This window comes from Pinus tabuliformis, chromosome 8 (genome assembly GCF_031772625.1).
Source record: "Pinus tabuliformis cultivar Carrire ecotype Pingquan chromosome 8, CPIR1, whole genome shotgun sequence".
Taxonomy (NCBI): domain Eukaryota; kingdom Viridiplantae; phylum Streptophyta; class Pinopsida; order Pinales; family Pinaceae; genus Pinus; species Pinus tabuliformis.
In genome coordinates, this window is record NC_142294.1 from 919,499,908 (window position 1) to 919,513,090 (window position 13,183).

The following is a 13,183-nucleotide window of genomic DNA, read 5'->3' on the forward strand; positions in this document are numbered from 1 at the left end:
TTCTTCTAATATTTTCTTATTCACACGTTTTTTCTATGAAGAAGATACAACAATTACATGGTTCTAACATGTGACAATGCTATGTAAACCATTCCATGTGTTGATATACCAGTCAAATCAAATGCAAGTCCATTTAACATTAAACCCTATGATAGATGAATTGTTCTAGAACAAGCTAGATGTATCAGAAATTGTTTCCACACTATAGTTCTAAAGCTCTTGCTATGACATGTCAATGGTTTTGGAACACGTAATATTGGAGTCCAATTTGATGAAATTCTTTCGTCATATAGTTCATAATACTTATTTCTTTGCAGTTTAACAATGTCTGGATTTACAAAATCTATCCATAACACATCAACATTTTTCCTATTTCTCGTATATTTTTTTCATATCCCATCCACACCATTAACAAAGCCATCATCTATATTATAGTTTCCTACTCGACAAGAAAATTGCATTTGATAAGTATTCTTGATAGTAATCCCATTTTTTTCTCATACGCTACATAGCATATTTCCTTACTGTGACATTCGTCAATCACATCAAGAACTAATAGCTCTTCCTTTATATGTGACAACATTTTTTCATTATGATTTTGTGCATCCATGTTCCTGTAAAATAAATATGGAAACAATGGATCTAGTGGAACAAGTCTATAGCATTTATCGTTTATATATTCTATGTCTTCATCAAATTATTGATTCACTCGCATTCTGTTAAGGATTTCAATTAATTGTTGCCTTTTTTATGCATTATGGTATGCAATTCATAGCATTTCATTTTTTCCTTCCAGAAATTGTATATTTTTTCTTTCCTTTGCTAAAATTGGTTGCTAAAAAATTAGAGAATCTTTGATCGGTTGCACTTGGAAAAAGTCACTTGAAAATATTACATCAATATTTCCAAAATAAGCCAACAGAGTATGCTTTATTTCGAAAAAAGGTTTGTCAAATCGGTATAATAATGTTGAGCCTATCAAAGACACCTCATCAATAAGTATAACACGAAGTTGTCCGCAATGTTTTGTCAACATGTCTAATTTTTCACCTTTAAGAGAAAGATATTTTGATTTTTTTAATTGTAAATGAAATGTAGAATGCAATGTTATACCACCCACATTAAATTTTTTCTTCCTTGTAGATGTTGTTATGATTCCTTTTAGCTAAGTTGGTTCATATTCCAATATGTTGTTGTACAAGCGAATTACAGATTGGAATAATGTTATAATAGTAAATGTTTTTCCAATGCCCGCACCACCTGTTACAAGTACATACAATCGCAGATATGAATTTTTTTTCTCTGTCGGTATTTATTTGATTGTTTTTGTTTAGTTCTAGGTTGAGCATTCTCATTATTTTATAGAATTTTGTTTCTTCTAGTATATGTGGTTATTTTACAAGTTGGTAAGAGCTTTCTACTATTGATTTTTCAATTCTATCATTTTGCAAATATTGAAAATATGATTCAATATCTTATTCTTGATAATGTTTTTCATTATTTATTTCTTCATATGTAAGTACATCTCTTTCAAAAAATTACTCCCTTTGTTTTCAAGCTCAACTGTTATGCTATCAATATCATTCCACGTTGTCATTGTTTCCTTCGTGAAATTTTGTTCATTGCATTTTATGATTTCTTTAAATAATTTATATGCATTTTCCCAAGTCAAGTATTTTTCCTTAAAATTGTTCTCGTCAATACGATATGGGACATAAAACATTAATCATTCAACGTAATAGTTATCAGGATCAATATGTTTATTATACTTTACATATATTTTAACATATGGTCTCTCAGCGCCTCCTGTTTTCATGCACAATGAAAATTCTACTACGCATACATGTTCAATGTTTTCTAGTCGTTGTGCATAGTGATTGATAATTGATAAACATGCTATGTTTTTTGAATCATCTGGTGCACGTCCCAACTGTTTTTGTTTTTTAGTAAAAATGTTCAACATCTATTGTTTAAGTATTAATAAATATACATTTTCTTGAACCAGTATTCAACGGAAATGAAAACACTACATATACAACTTTTTATGCAGAAATTTGTTGTAAGTTCAATCAAACTTTTCCAAGTCTTGCAATTGTTTCTATGATATCGCCATCCATTTTTTTTTACATGCACTTCGTACATGTTTAAACATCAACGTCGTTGTTTTATCTAGCTTTGTCATATAGGAACTACAAAAATTAGTTGTAGCATATGAGTCAAGTACAAATTGGGCATCTGTATTTGCACCCCATATTAATGGAATATGTTGAGAAAAGTTATTAGTCCATATACCTATTGGCTCTCTTTTCAATATAATTGTTCTTTGTTTCATAATACGTTGAATTGCATGGATATAATCATATTCGATTAAACCTATTTTTTTAGAATTATTAAATGTATATGTCTCATCATGTTCCATATTCTCTAGTACATCAAATATCATTCTTGCATTCATTTTTGTTTTTGCATTGCTGAATTCCATAGGCTCAAGTATTTATGTCTTTTGCATTGGTGGAATTGGAAAATTGAACTTGCAATGCATCTATTTTCCTTTCCTACAAGTGTTTGTATGACGATGACGTTGAATAGTTTTCAGATTTGCAGGTAGATTGCTTGAATCAGAACACAAGTGCTTTTCAACAAAAAATTCAATTTCAATATTCGTAATTGTTCCATAAATAGGAGCATTTTTTATTCATAGAAATCCATGTTTATGTTGGCTTCCTCGATTTAGGAATTCTATTACAAAGAAATAGTCAACGACGTCACCAAAGTACTTGGACTCATGTAAAATTAACTAGCATAGAGCATTCATTATACTTTTATAATATCATACACAAGTAATGGGGTCATTTCTAATCAAGGTATCAATATCATCTTCCTCTACTTTGTTTTCAGTTGACATTTTTTTTCTCTCGATGTATTTGTTGCAAAGCCTTTACTAAGGGCTCTCAAATATGTTTAGCACTGCTAAACGAAACAAAGAAATCCAGTGGACCCCACAATTGAATCATTTCATATAAGTTCTTGTTCAAATACAAAAAATAGTTCGACTACATTCGCATTCATCTAGGATCCATATACGCAATGTTTGACACCATAATGTGTTCCAAATTTTCCTTTGTTTAAACGTCTCTAGCTATTAGTTTTTTTTTCTTTTAGTTGTCCTTTTCTTATAGGAATCCAAATACAATTGAATACTTGATTAAGTATAATACACATTTCTTTGTAAAACAAATTTATTGTATGATACACAAAATCATGATCTTGATGCAAAACTTCCCATCGAGCAATATTGTGATATGTAAAGTTTCTCGTAACATTGTCTAATTGTTTTTTCGTAAACCAATGGGGAAATTTCATCTCTTTCAAATACCTATCTTTGAATATGCCCAAAGGAATATAGTCTTCATCCATAGCAATGTTTATTTAATTATTATGAATATCATAAATACTATATGAATCACTAAATCCATATAATAGTGTCTTTGTTACTAGCTCTGTTAGAAATTAGGACAATACTGATAGGGGGTGAATCAATATTAAAACTTTATTTCACTTGAAATGATACTAGGACACCAATAAACATTCCATCAATTAACTCATATGAGCATGGTAGGAAATAACATAAGTATCACAATGAGAACATACAAATTCTTCAAATATTTCTTTTAATTTCTTCGCAAGGAAAGCTACAACTTGCAGTTACAAATTTCTATGGCTACAACCAGTAGGAATAAACTACTCCCTGACTTTTCAACTATAACTGAAACGAGCTACAACCCATAATTTTATCATCTACCACTAAAAGGAGCTTCAACCCCTAATTGTTTATCAGCAACTACTGGAAGGAGATACAACCCCTGACATGCAAGCTACAACTTGCATGACCACTATGATTCATCTTTCATACAATTTTCATAATCAAATCATGAAAGCCACTTCCATACATAAACAAATAAATTCGTCACTTAAGTCACTCAAAAAAACCACCATTTAAACACCTTCAACAATCTCTAGTTACAAAACAATTCACCATACTCAACATAATTTCACTTTTGCACATGCATATATTAGATTTTTGTGATTTTACCAAGCTTCTTAGAGTCAAACATGAGGATTTGTGGATTATGTTGTTCTATGATTCATTTCAAGGGAAATGTAAATAGTGGATCGAAAGTTTGTTGGGTTGTGTTATATTCTTTCCACGACTAACCGACCTATATTAGGTTGGGCGAACCTACCTATGGTTTTGTGCATGATTTTCGCACATGGTATTGGACGCGATGGTTTTTCGGTCCATGGTATTGGATGCTTCGGCATGTATAAATATGTATTGTAACATTGAAAGGAAAATAATGAAAAATCAAGCTGGTAGTCCCGGTTTTGGGATCCAGGGAAAAATCTCTGTGCATATGTGTTTTATGGGTTATGCTCTCGCATTATTTATTTTCTTTGTTTAAGAATTCGTATGCAGATAATTTCTGTACAGGGTTAAAACCTACATTTGGTGTCAGAGCTGTTTTGGCTTCAAGGGGACGCCTTTGTTGCTGAGGGGTTTCGCTCGGGCCTGTGGTAGACCCTGTTCAGTGGGAGATCTGCGAGATCGATTCTGGTGGTGAAAGAAGATGGCGAGCAGTGGAAAGATCGAGATTGAGAAGTTCAATGGTCAGAGTTTTGAGTTGTGGAAACTCAAGATGGAGGATCTGTTGGTCGATAAAGATCAGTGGATCGCGGTAGATCCGGGTACTAAACCATCGGGAGTGACCGATGAAGAATGGAAGAAATTGGATCGGAAGGCAAAGAGCACAATACGATTGTGTGTCTCAAATTCAGTATTGCTGAATGTATCAGGGGAAGCTACGGCAAAGGCTTTGTGGGTCAAGTTAGGGACTTTGTACCAATCTAAGTCTCTGGTGAATAAACTGTTCCTGCGGAAAAAGCTGTATAACCTGAGGATGAAAGATGGAGACTCGGTGACAGAGCATCTGAATGCGTTTAATACTGTGGTAAGTCAATTATTATCTGTTGATATTAAAATTTCAGATGAAGATAAGTGCATCAGTCTATTGTGTTCTCTACCAGATTCGTGGGATAGTCTGGTTATTGCAATAGGTAGCAATGCAACTGCTTTGCAGTTTGATGAAATAGTCTCAGCCTTGCTGACGGAGGAGATGAGACGGAAGAATATGGACAACCATAATGGTGATGCCTTGTCTGTACGAGGACGGTCCCAGAACAGAAACAAAAATAAGTCATCGAGTGGGAGATCTAAATCTAGAGGGAGATCTAAATCTCCAGGAAAACCTACAAAGGTGGTGTGCTGGAAATGCGGAAAGGAAGGGCACTTCAGAAGGGATTGTAAATCTAAAGCTCCTGATAAAGGAAAGGGATCTGATGATGCTCCTTCTGCAGAGGCGAAAACCACCTCAGATGAAGGTGGGGATGTGTACTTGGCTTCTTCAAGTACACATGTAGATCATGAGGCATGGTTGATTGACTCAGGTGCATCCTTTCACTTCACTCCCCATAGAGAGTGGTTCTGCGAGTATGAGAAATACGATGGTGGTGATGTCTTCTTAGGAGATGATAGGAAGGCTAGAATCATTGGTCGGGGAAAAGTAAAGTTGAAGTTGCAAGGTGGAAGGGTTATAACACTTCCGGGTGTTCTACATATTCCTGCATTGGCCAGAAATCTAATTTCTGTAAGCAAGTTGGATGATGCAGCTGTAAAGACGGTGTTCGAGAAAGATACCTGCAAGATGGTTCGAGGAGCACTGATATTGATGCGGGGAGTTCGGATTGGAACTCTGTACAAGCTGCAAGGTATCACTGTTGTTGATGGGTGCAATAATTCTATGGTTCCTGAAAATGGAGTAGAAAATCTAGTGGTCTCTGGAGAGAAGACCATGTTGTGGCATCAAAGGCTTGGACATATTGGAGAGAAGGGCCTTCGAATACTTCATGGTAAAGGTATGGTAGAAGGTATGAATGATAGCTCTCTGGATTTTGATTTCTGTGAAAATTGTGTGTATGGGAAGCAGAATCGAGTGAGTTTCCCCTCTGGTGGTAAGAGGACGAAACAGATATTAGAGCTTGTGCACAGTGATGTGTTTGGACCTGTGAAGGTTCCATCACTGGGTAAGTCTGTGTACTATGTATCATTCATAGATGACTTCTCAAGGAATACATGGATATATTTCCTTAAGAAGAAATCTGAAGTCTTTGACAGGTTTAAAGAATTTAAGGCTCTGGTGGAAAATCAGACAGAGAAGAAGATAAAGGTGCTGAGGACAGATAATGGTGGAGAATTTTGCAGCAAGGAATTTGAAGAATTTTGTAAGAAGTGTGGTATAGCACGGCAGAAGACTACTCCATATACACCTCAGTAAAATGGAGTCGCAGAAAGAATGAACAAGACGTTGATGGAAAGGGCAAGAAGCATGCTCAGTGGTGTCGGGTTAGGACAGGAATTCTGGGCAGAGGCGGTGGATACTGCACGTTACCTGATCAACAGATCACCCTCATCAGCGTTGGAGGATAAGACTCCACAAGAAGTATGGACTGGTAAGAAACCCTCTCTTTCACATCTGAGGGTATTTAAATGTGATGCATATGTACATGTTCCAAAGGAGAAATGAACCAAGTTGGATAGTAAATCTGAAAAGTGCATCTTTATTGGGTATAAGGATGGTTTAAAGGGTTATAAGCTTTGGAACCCAGTCACACGGAAGGTTGTGTACAGCTGAGATGTGGTGTTCAGAGAGGTAAAAGACGTTATTCAATCTGAAGTCCAACCAAAGGAACCTGAGAAGATAGAGTTTGAGCCAAAGGAGGAAGAATCAGACTCTGCAGCAGAGGAGGAATCAGAAGATGAAGAGCCACAAACTCCGGCTGTGAGAAGATCATGTCGAGAAAGAAGGTAGCCAGAAAGGTATAGTCCATCTGCTTTCAGTTCAAATTTTGCTTTGTCTGTTACCGATGATGATCCCAGAACTGTGAAGGAAGCAGTGGATACAGAGGATGGAAAACTCTGGAAAGAGGCCATGGTTGATGAAATGGCATCTTTGCACAAAAATGAGGCTTGGGATCTGGTAGAGTTGCCGGCTGGAAGGAAACCCATTGCCAGCAAATGGGTGTTCAAGAAGAAGACTAATGCAGAAGGAAAGGTGGAGAAATACAAAGCTCGGTTGGTAGCAAAAGGTTATTCCCAGGTGCCGGGAATTGATTTTGGTGATATTTTTTCTCCTGTTGCCAAGGTAGCTTCTATTAGATTACTTTTATCTGTTGCTGCTGCTTTTGATTTTGAGGTAGAACAGATGGATGTGAAGACAGCATTTCTTCACGGGGATTTGGAAGAGGAAATCTACATGAGGCAACCTGAAGGCTTTGCGGTGAAGGGTAAGAAAGAACTGGTATGCAAGTTAAAGAAGTCTCTGTATGGGTTAAAACAGTCACCAAGGATGTGGTATCAGAAATTTGATACATTTATACGGGGACTTGGCTTCACCAGAAGCAAAGCAGATCATTGTGTGTATTTTAAATTAATTGGTGACCGTGTTATTTATCTGGTCTTGTATGTGGATGATATATTGTTGGTTGGAAATGACAAAGAAATTATCCAGGATTTGAAGACCCAATTGTCCTCCAAATTTGACATGAAAGATCTTGGTGCTGCAAACTATATTTTGGGCATGGAAATTAAAAGAGATCGGGCAAAGAGGAAGCTCTGGTTAAACCAGAGGAAGTATGTCGAGACAATACTGCAGAGGTTTAATATGCAGGATAGTAAACCGGTGAAGGTTCCTATTCCTGTAGGTGTGAGGTTATCTGCTGAACAGTGTCCCAAGACACAAGAAGAGGAAGAGGACATGTCTCGTGTTCCATATGCAAGTGCAGTCGGTAGCCTGATGTATGCAATGGTCTGTACTAGACCAGACATTGCACATGCAGTGGGAGTATTGAGCAGGTTTATGTCAAAACCTGGGAAGGAGCACTGGACAGCAGTGAAGCGGGTTTTCAGGTATTTGCGTGGCACTAGTGATTATGGTTTGTGCTACCAAGGAAGACCAGGATTGGACAGAGTGTTGGATATTCATGGTTTTGTTGATGCAGACTGGGCTGGAGATCTGGATCAGAGAAGATCTACAAGTGGGTATGTGTTTAACCTATTTGGAGGTGCAGTTAGTTGGATGAGTAAGAAACAATCTGTAGTGGCACTATCAACTACAGAGGCAGAATACATGGCAGCCACTCATGCAAGCAAGGAAACAGTTTGGTTGCAGAGATTGTGTTCAAGTATGGGGTTAGTACAGGGAGCTATAAGAATAGACTGTGATGGCCAAAGTGCAATTTTCTTGGCAAAGAACCCTGCTTATCATTCAAAGACAAAGCACATTGATGTTCAGTATCACTTTGTGAGGGATATGATAGAAGACAAAAAGGTGTTGCTGGTAAAGGTGGACACTTTGAAGAATATTGCAGATGCATTGACAAAATCTGTGAGCTCTGAGAAGTTCTCTTGGTGTATAGAAACAATGGGTGTTTCAGGGCTGGAAAAATGACTAAGCTCTCCTGTGGCCCCCTATGGAAAGAAAACAACAAGTGGGAGATTGTTGGGTTGTGTTATATTCTTTTCACGACTAATCGACGTAGTTAAACGGGGGGTTAGAGGGGGGCGGTAGCCCCCCTTCATTGCGCAGTGGGGGGCGGCAGCCCCCCCTGTCCGGGGGGTTTGAGGGGGGCGGGTAGCCCCCCTCTACGGGGTCCGGGGCAGCGCCCCGGGAAAAATTTTTTTGGACCCTATATTAGGTTGGGCGAACCTACCTATGGTTTTGTGCATGATTTTCGCACATGGTATTGGACGCGATGGTTTTTCGGTCCATGGTATTGGATGCTTCGGCATGTATAAATATGTATTGTAACATTGAAAGGAAAATAATGAAAAATCAAGCTGGTGTTATAGACATTTTTGTGCCTTACAGCATGAAGCATGAAATGTCCATAATCTAAGGGATCCAAAGTCCCTAAACATGTTGCTCCTACCCCTAGAGGAACAAGGTCAGCAAACCACAGCACTGAATAGCAGTTCTCCACCTGAAAACACTCAAAAACAAGGCAATTCTGGATCATGTCAACTGCTCCACTGAGCATCTGCGCTGAATGTCAACTGCTCCACTGTCTACCTGCGCTGAATGTCAACTGCAAAGAAGGCTACCTGCGCTGGGCGAGTTGGGACATGTGGCACAGTCATTCCTCAAGGTGTCAATGCCCAGGAAGCTTCCAAAATGACACTTGGATCAGGGAATTCGACTGGTGATGAGTAAGAGGGTCTAGATCTCCAAGTGGAAGTAAGAACCTCCAAGTGGACTCAAGAACTGAAGAATAACTGAAGTGGGAGAGGACACTAGTCAGCTCTCAAGCTGACTCATCCTTTCTCCAAAACTCCTATATATAGAGCTCTCTCATGAGGTCTAGGGAGGCTGGAATCTTGTGAATGTAAGGAAGTGCTGTTGGTTTGAGTTTAGAACTATTGGGTGATTTGCTTTGAAGGAGGTGAAGAGGAGATTTCTTTCTGCTGGGAAGGTGATGCTGGATTGGGCTTTTTATGGTTGTATCACTTCCTGAACTTTACTTCTTCCATTAATAAAGCATTTGAGGTTCTTCTATATGCATATGTTTCAATGATGTATTGTTATACTTGTGTATTTGATTTATTCTAATCCTTGAATCAATTATGAATGTATGCTTCTTGTAGTTTCCCTCTCTTACCATTTTGCAGGATCTTGGTGCAGCTGGGCCAGTGAAAGAGCAAGGAGCTGGGAGCAAGCAGCAAGGAGAGAAGATTGGATCAACCATTAGCGAAAGACATCGGTTAGTGGATCTCTTTCTCCCCTATTTTACTTTCATAAAGAAGAAATCTTAGATAGCTTTGCTTCGATTGTTGCTGAGGTACTATCACCCTTAGAGTGGGATAGGGTCATTCCGTATTGGATACTTTTCCCAACAACAAATTGGCGACTCCGCTGGGGATCGTATCTTGTTGGTTGTTTGTGTTTTTTGCTATTCATTTCCTAAACACAGGGAGTACCGAATCGAACTGCATTTGGATCTTTCAAATGCAAAGTAGAGGGCAGCTACTCTAGCTCAGTTCCTGGGCATGTTTATGATTTGAAGAGCTGATCCACAAGGACTCTGAACAGCTCTTAGTGATAGCTTTTCATCCTCCTAATTACCCTTTAGTATGTACTTGATTGATAGCCTTTGATTTGGCCAAAAACTGTGGATTTTTGAGCAATCTGTAACCCGGAAACCAAGAGAAACGAGATTTTCTCTCTTCATTGCAGACACTGTGAAGGCAGTCTGCATTTCATCGCAGGTCCCGAAGGGGCTACCTGCGCTGAATGTCAAACTGACAGTGTACTACCTGCGCTGAACCAGTTTTGCCTTGTGCAACTGGGGTTCCCTGCTGTTTATTGCCCTGTTTTCATCCTTGTTTTTGCAGCCTGTTATCAGTCAATGTACCTATCTGAAACCACCTTTCCTTGCCACTATTCTGCCTCGGTTGTATAAAGAAACTGTATTTGTTCTTTGTGTATTTATTATATCGTTTGCAGTTTCCCATAACGAAAGTGAACTAGTCTTGCTGTGGCCTCTTAGATCTAGACCTGTGATAAGTGTCGTTTTGGTCTTAAGAGTTAGTTTGTTTGTTGTTCATAGCTGATTGAGCTTTTGCTTTCGTCATATGGTTTGAATTTATACATTTCTAGTGTTGAAACAAGTAAATCTTAAGGTGTCTTTTGATTTTGGACAAAGCTTGTTTGCTTTCACTTGAAATTGAATTCAAAATTATACAACAACTTTCTTTTTGTAATACATCAACATTAAGAAAGAGAAAAGAAATACCTGCATTGTGCATGTGCATTTTGACAGCTTGTATGTTGATTTAGGGAAAAGTGCATTAGTGTGTGCTCTATGATCTGTGTGAAAAGATGATGTCTTTCTTTTCCCTCAGTAGTTAAGATTTTCAAAGTTGAAAGATTGAAAAGCTTGCTTATCATCCTAGACTGCATTTAGGAAGTTGTATTATACATCTCGTGGTGATCCATAAAGGCAAACTGCTAAACAAGATCAACTTAAAATGAATTGAATTTACATAACAACGCTTTGAAACATAAAGCAAACACATAGAGGTCTAAGCTAGAGACGTGTTCCGGCGTCGTTAAACGTGATATCTTAGCGTTGAGTGGTTGGGTGATTCCTCCACGGTGAAGCGATAAGTATCAATACGGACTTGTGCTCCCACGTACCGTCGCGTATATATTAGGAGACCCCTATAGGAACAAAGCCTTTATCCATAGGAAGTTGTGTCGGCCGCCCTACTGATCGCAATGCAGTGAACACAGCATTCACGAAGATCGACCACTCGTACCGTAAAACGTATTCTGTGGTTTTGCGAAAGGTTTGGCACACCCTCTGCCTAGATCTCCAGAGCAGTTTCTTTTGGCCTTTTTCAAACTCTATAACTGAAAAGTCCATCCGAGCATTTGTCACTTCGGGCTCGTTAAAACATCGAAGGAGACTAGAGTCATCTTTAGCTTTTTCTCGACTCTTAAAAAGTGAAAAAGCAAGTTGTGTCTAAAGCGTCGTTATAAAATTTATTTTAAACGGAACATAATCACCTCCTATTCCTGCGTTGATCTGTAGGTTGAGAACATGGAACGCCCCAACCAAGGAATTCCCCAAGATGGAAATCCTAGTCCTTTCTCCTCTTGGGGAGAAGTTGGTGCGCCCCACATGGCCACATTGTCGCTTCCAGGACTGACAATTGGCCTGCCAATTTGGCTATTCTCAACCAATGTAGTTCAGAACACCATGGTTCCTGAACAGTCGAGTCAACAGTTAGATTAGTCTAAAGCTGCCCACCAGCCTTCTACTTCCTATAACTCTTCCTCCAATCCCTCGTCTTCGCAAGGTAGAGCCGGCAAAAGCCAAGCTCCCATGGAGAAGAAGGAGAAGAAGAAGAGAGAGAAGAAGAAGAAGGAGCCTAAGGCGACTGGGGGCAAGCAAAAGACATCTGACAAAAATCCACAAACAGCACAGACCGGGCCTAAATCGCCATGTGTCATATGTAGAGGAGACCACTTCCATAGAGATTGTCCCTGTATTCCCCGGATACTAAGGGACTGGTCCCCTCGTTTGCACAATTCGGGAGCATCAACCTCTGATAGCCATGTTGAATGCTTACCGTCAACCAGCGAAAGTGACGGTTCAAGACAAAGAGGGGGAGTAAGATCCCCCTCCAGACTGTGTGAAGGCGATCACGCCATCCACCGTTGTCCCTTCTTAGACGAAGCGAAGAGAGTTTTGGAAGATCGTCCGGTTTCACCGTTGAGACTTCCTCCTGGATACAAAAAACTCGTGCCAAGTCCTTCGTTGGTTGAGAATACAGCTGGCCCGCTCAAGTGGTCGGCTGAAGCGTCAGTCACTGAAAATGAACCTACTGAATCCAGACCGGACGAAAGTCCAAAGGTTGAAACGGCAGTTGACCCGGTTCTCCCTTCAAAAGTTTCATCTTCAAATGACATCGTCACTGAAGACTCATCTTCAAATGACACCCTCACTGAAGAGAATAAGGATGACACCATCCAGATTCTTTTCATCAACACAGACTCTGATGAGCATCAGGGCAATGCGACCATTCCTTTATCGCAGGAAGGAACATCGTCAGGGTCATATCCGGCCGTATATTCGGTCCCACCACCAAGCAACCTGGTTGTATCCTTTGATTGGAATCAACTAGGCAGACCCCGGTTGCCAGCCAGTATACCATTCAGAATCATAGTCCAAATATACAGAATGGTAATGGCTGGAACTATCATTGATGAGGGGGCATCTGTGAGTATCCTTTCCTCTATTGCTTGGAAAGCACTGGGTTCCCCGGCGCTTTTGCCTGAGATAAGGAATCTCTCGGGTTTCGATAAAGGAACCAGTCGACCATTAGGGATCCTCCCCAATGTGCCTGTTACATTGAAAGGGAAGACCGTTCAAATGAACGTGATGGTCATTCAAGGACCCTTGGATTATAACCTACTCCTTGGACGAGACTATATATATTGCATGGGAGCAATAGTCTCCTCACTCTTTAGAGTAATGTGTTTTCCACACGAAGGAAGAATGGTCA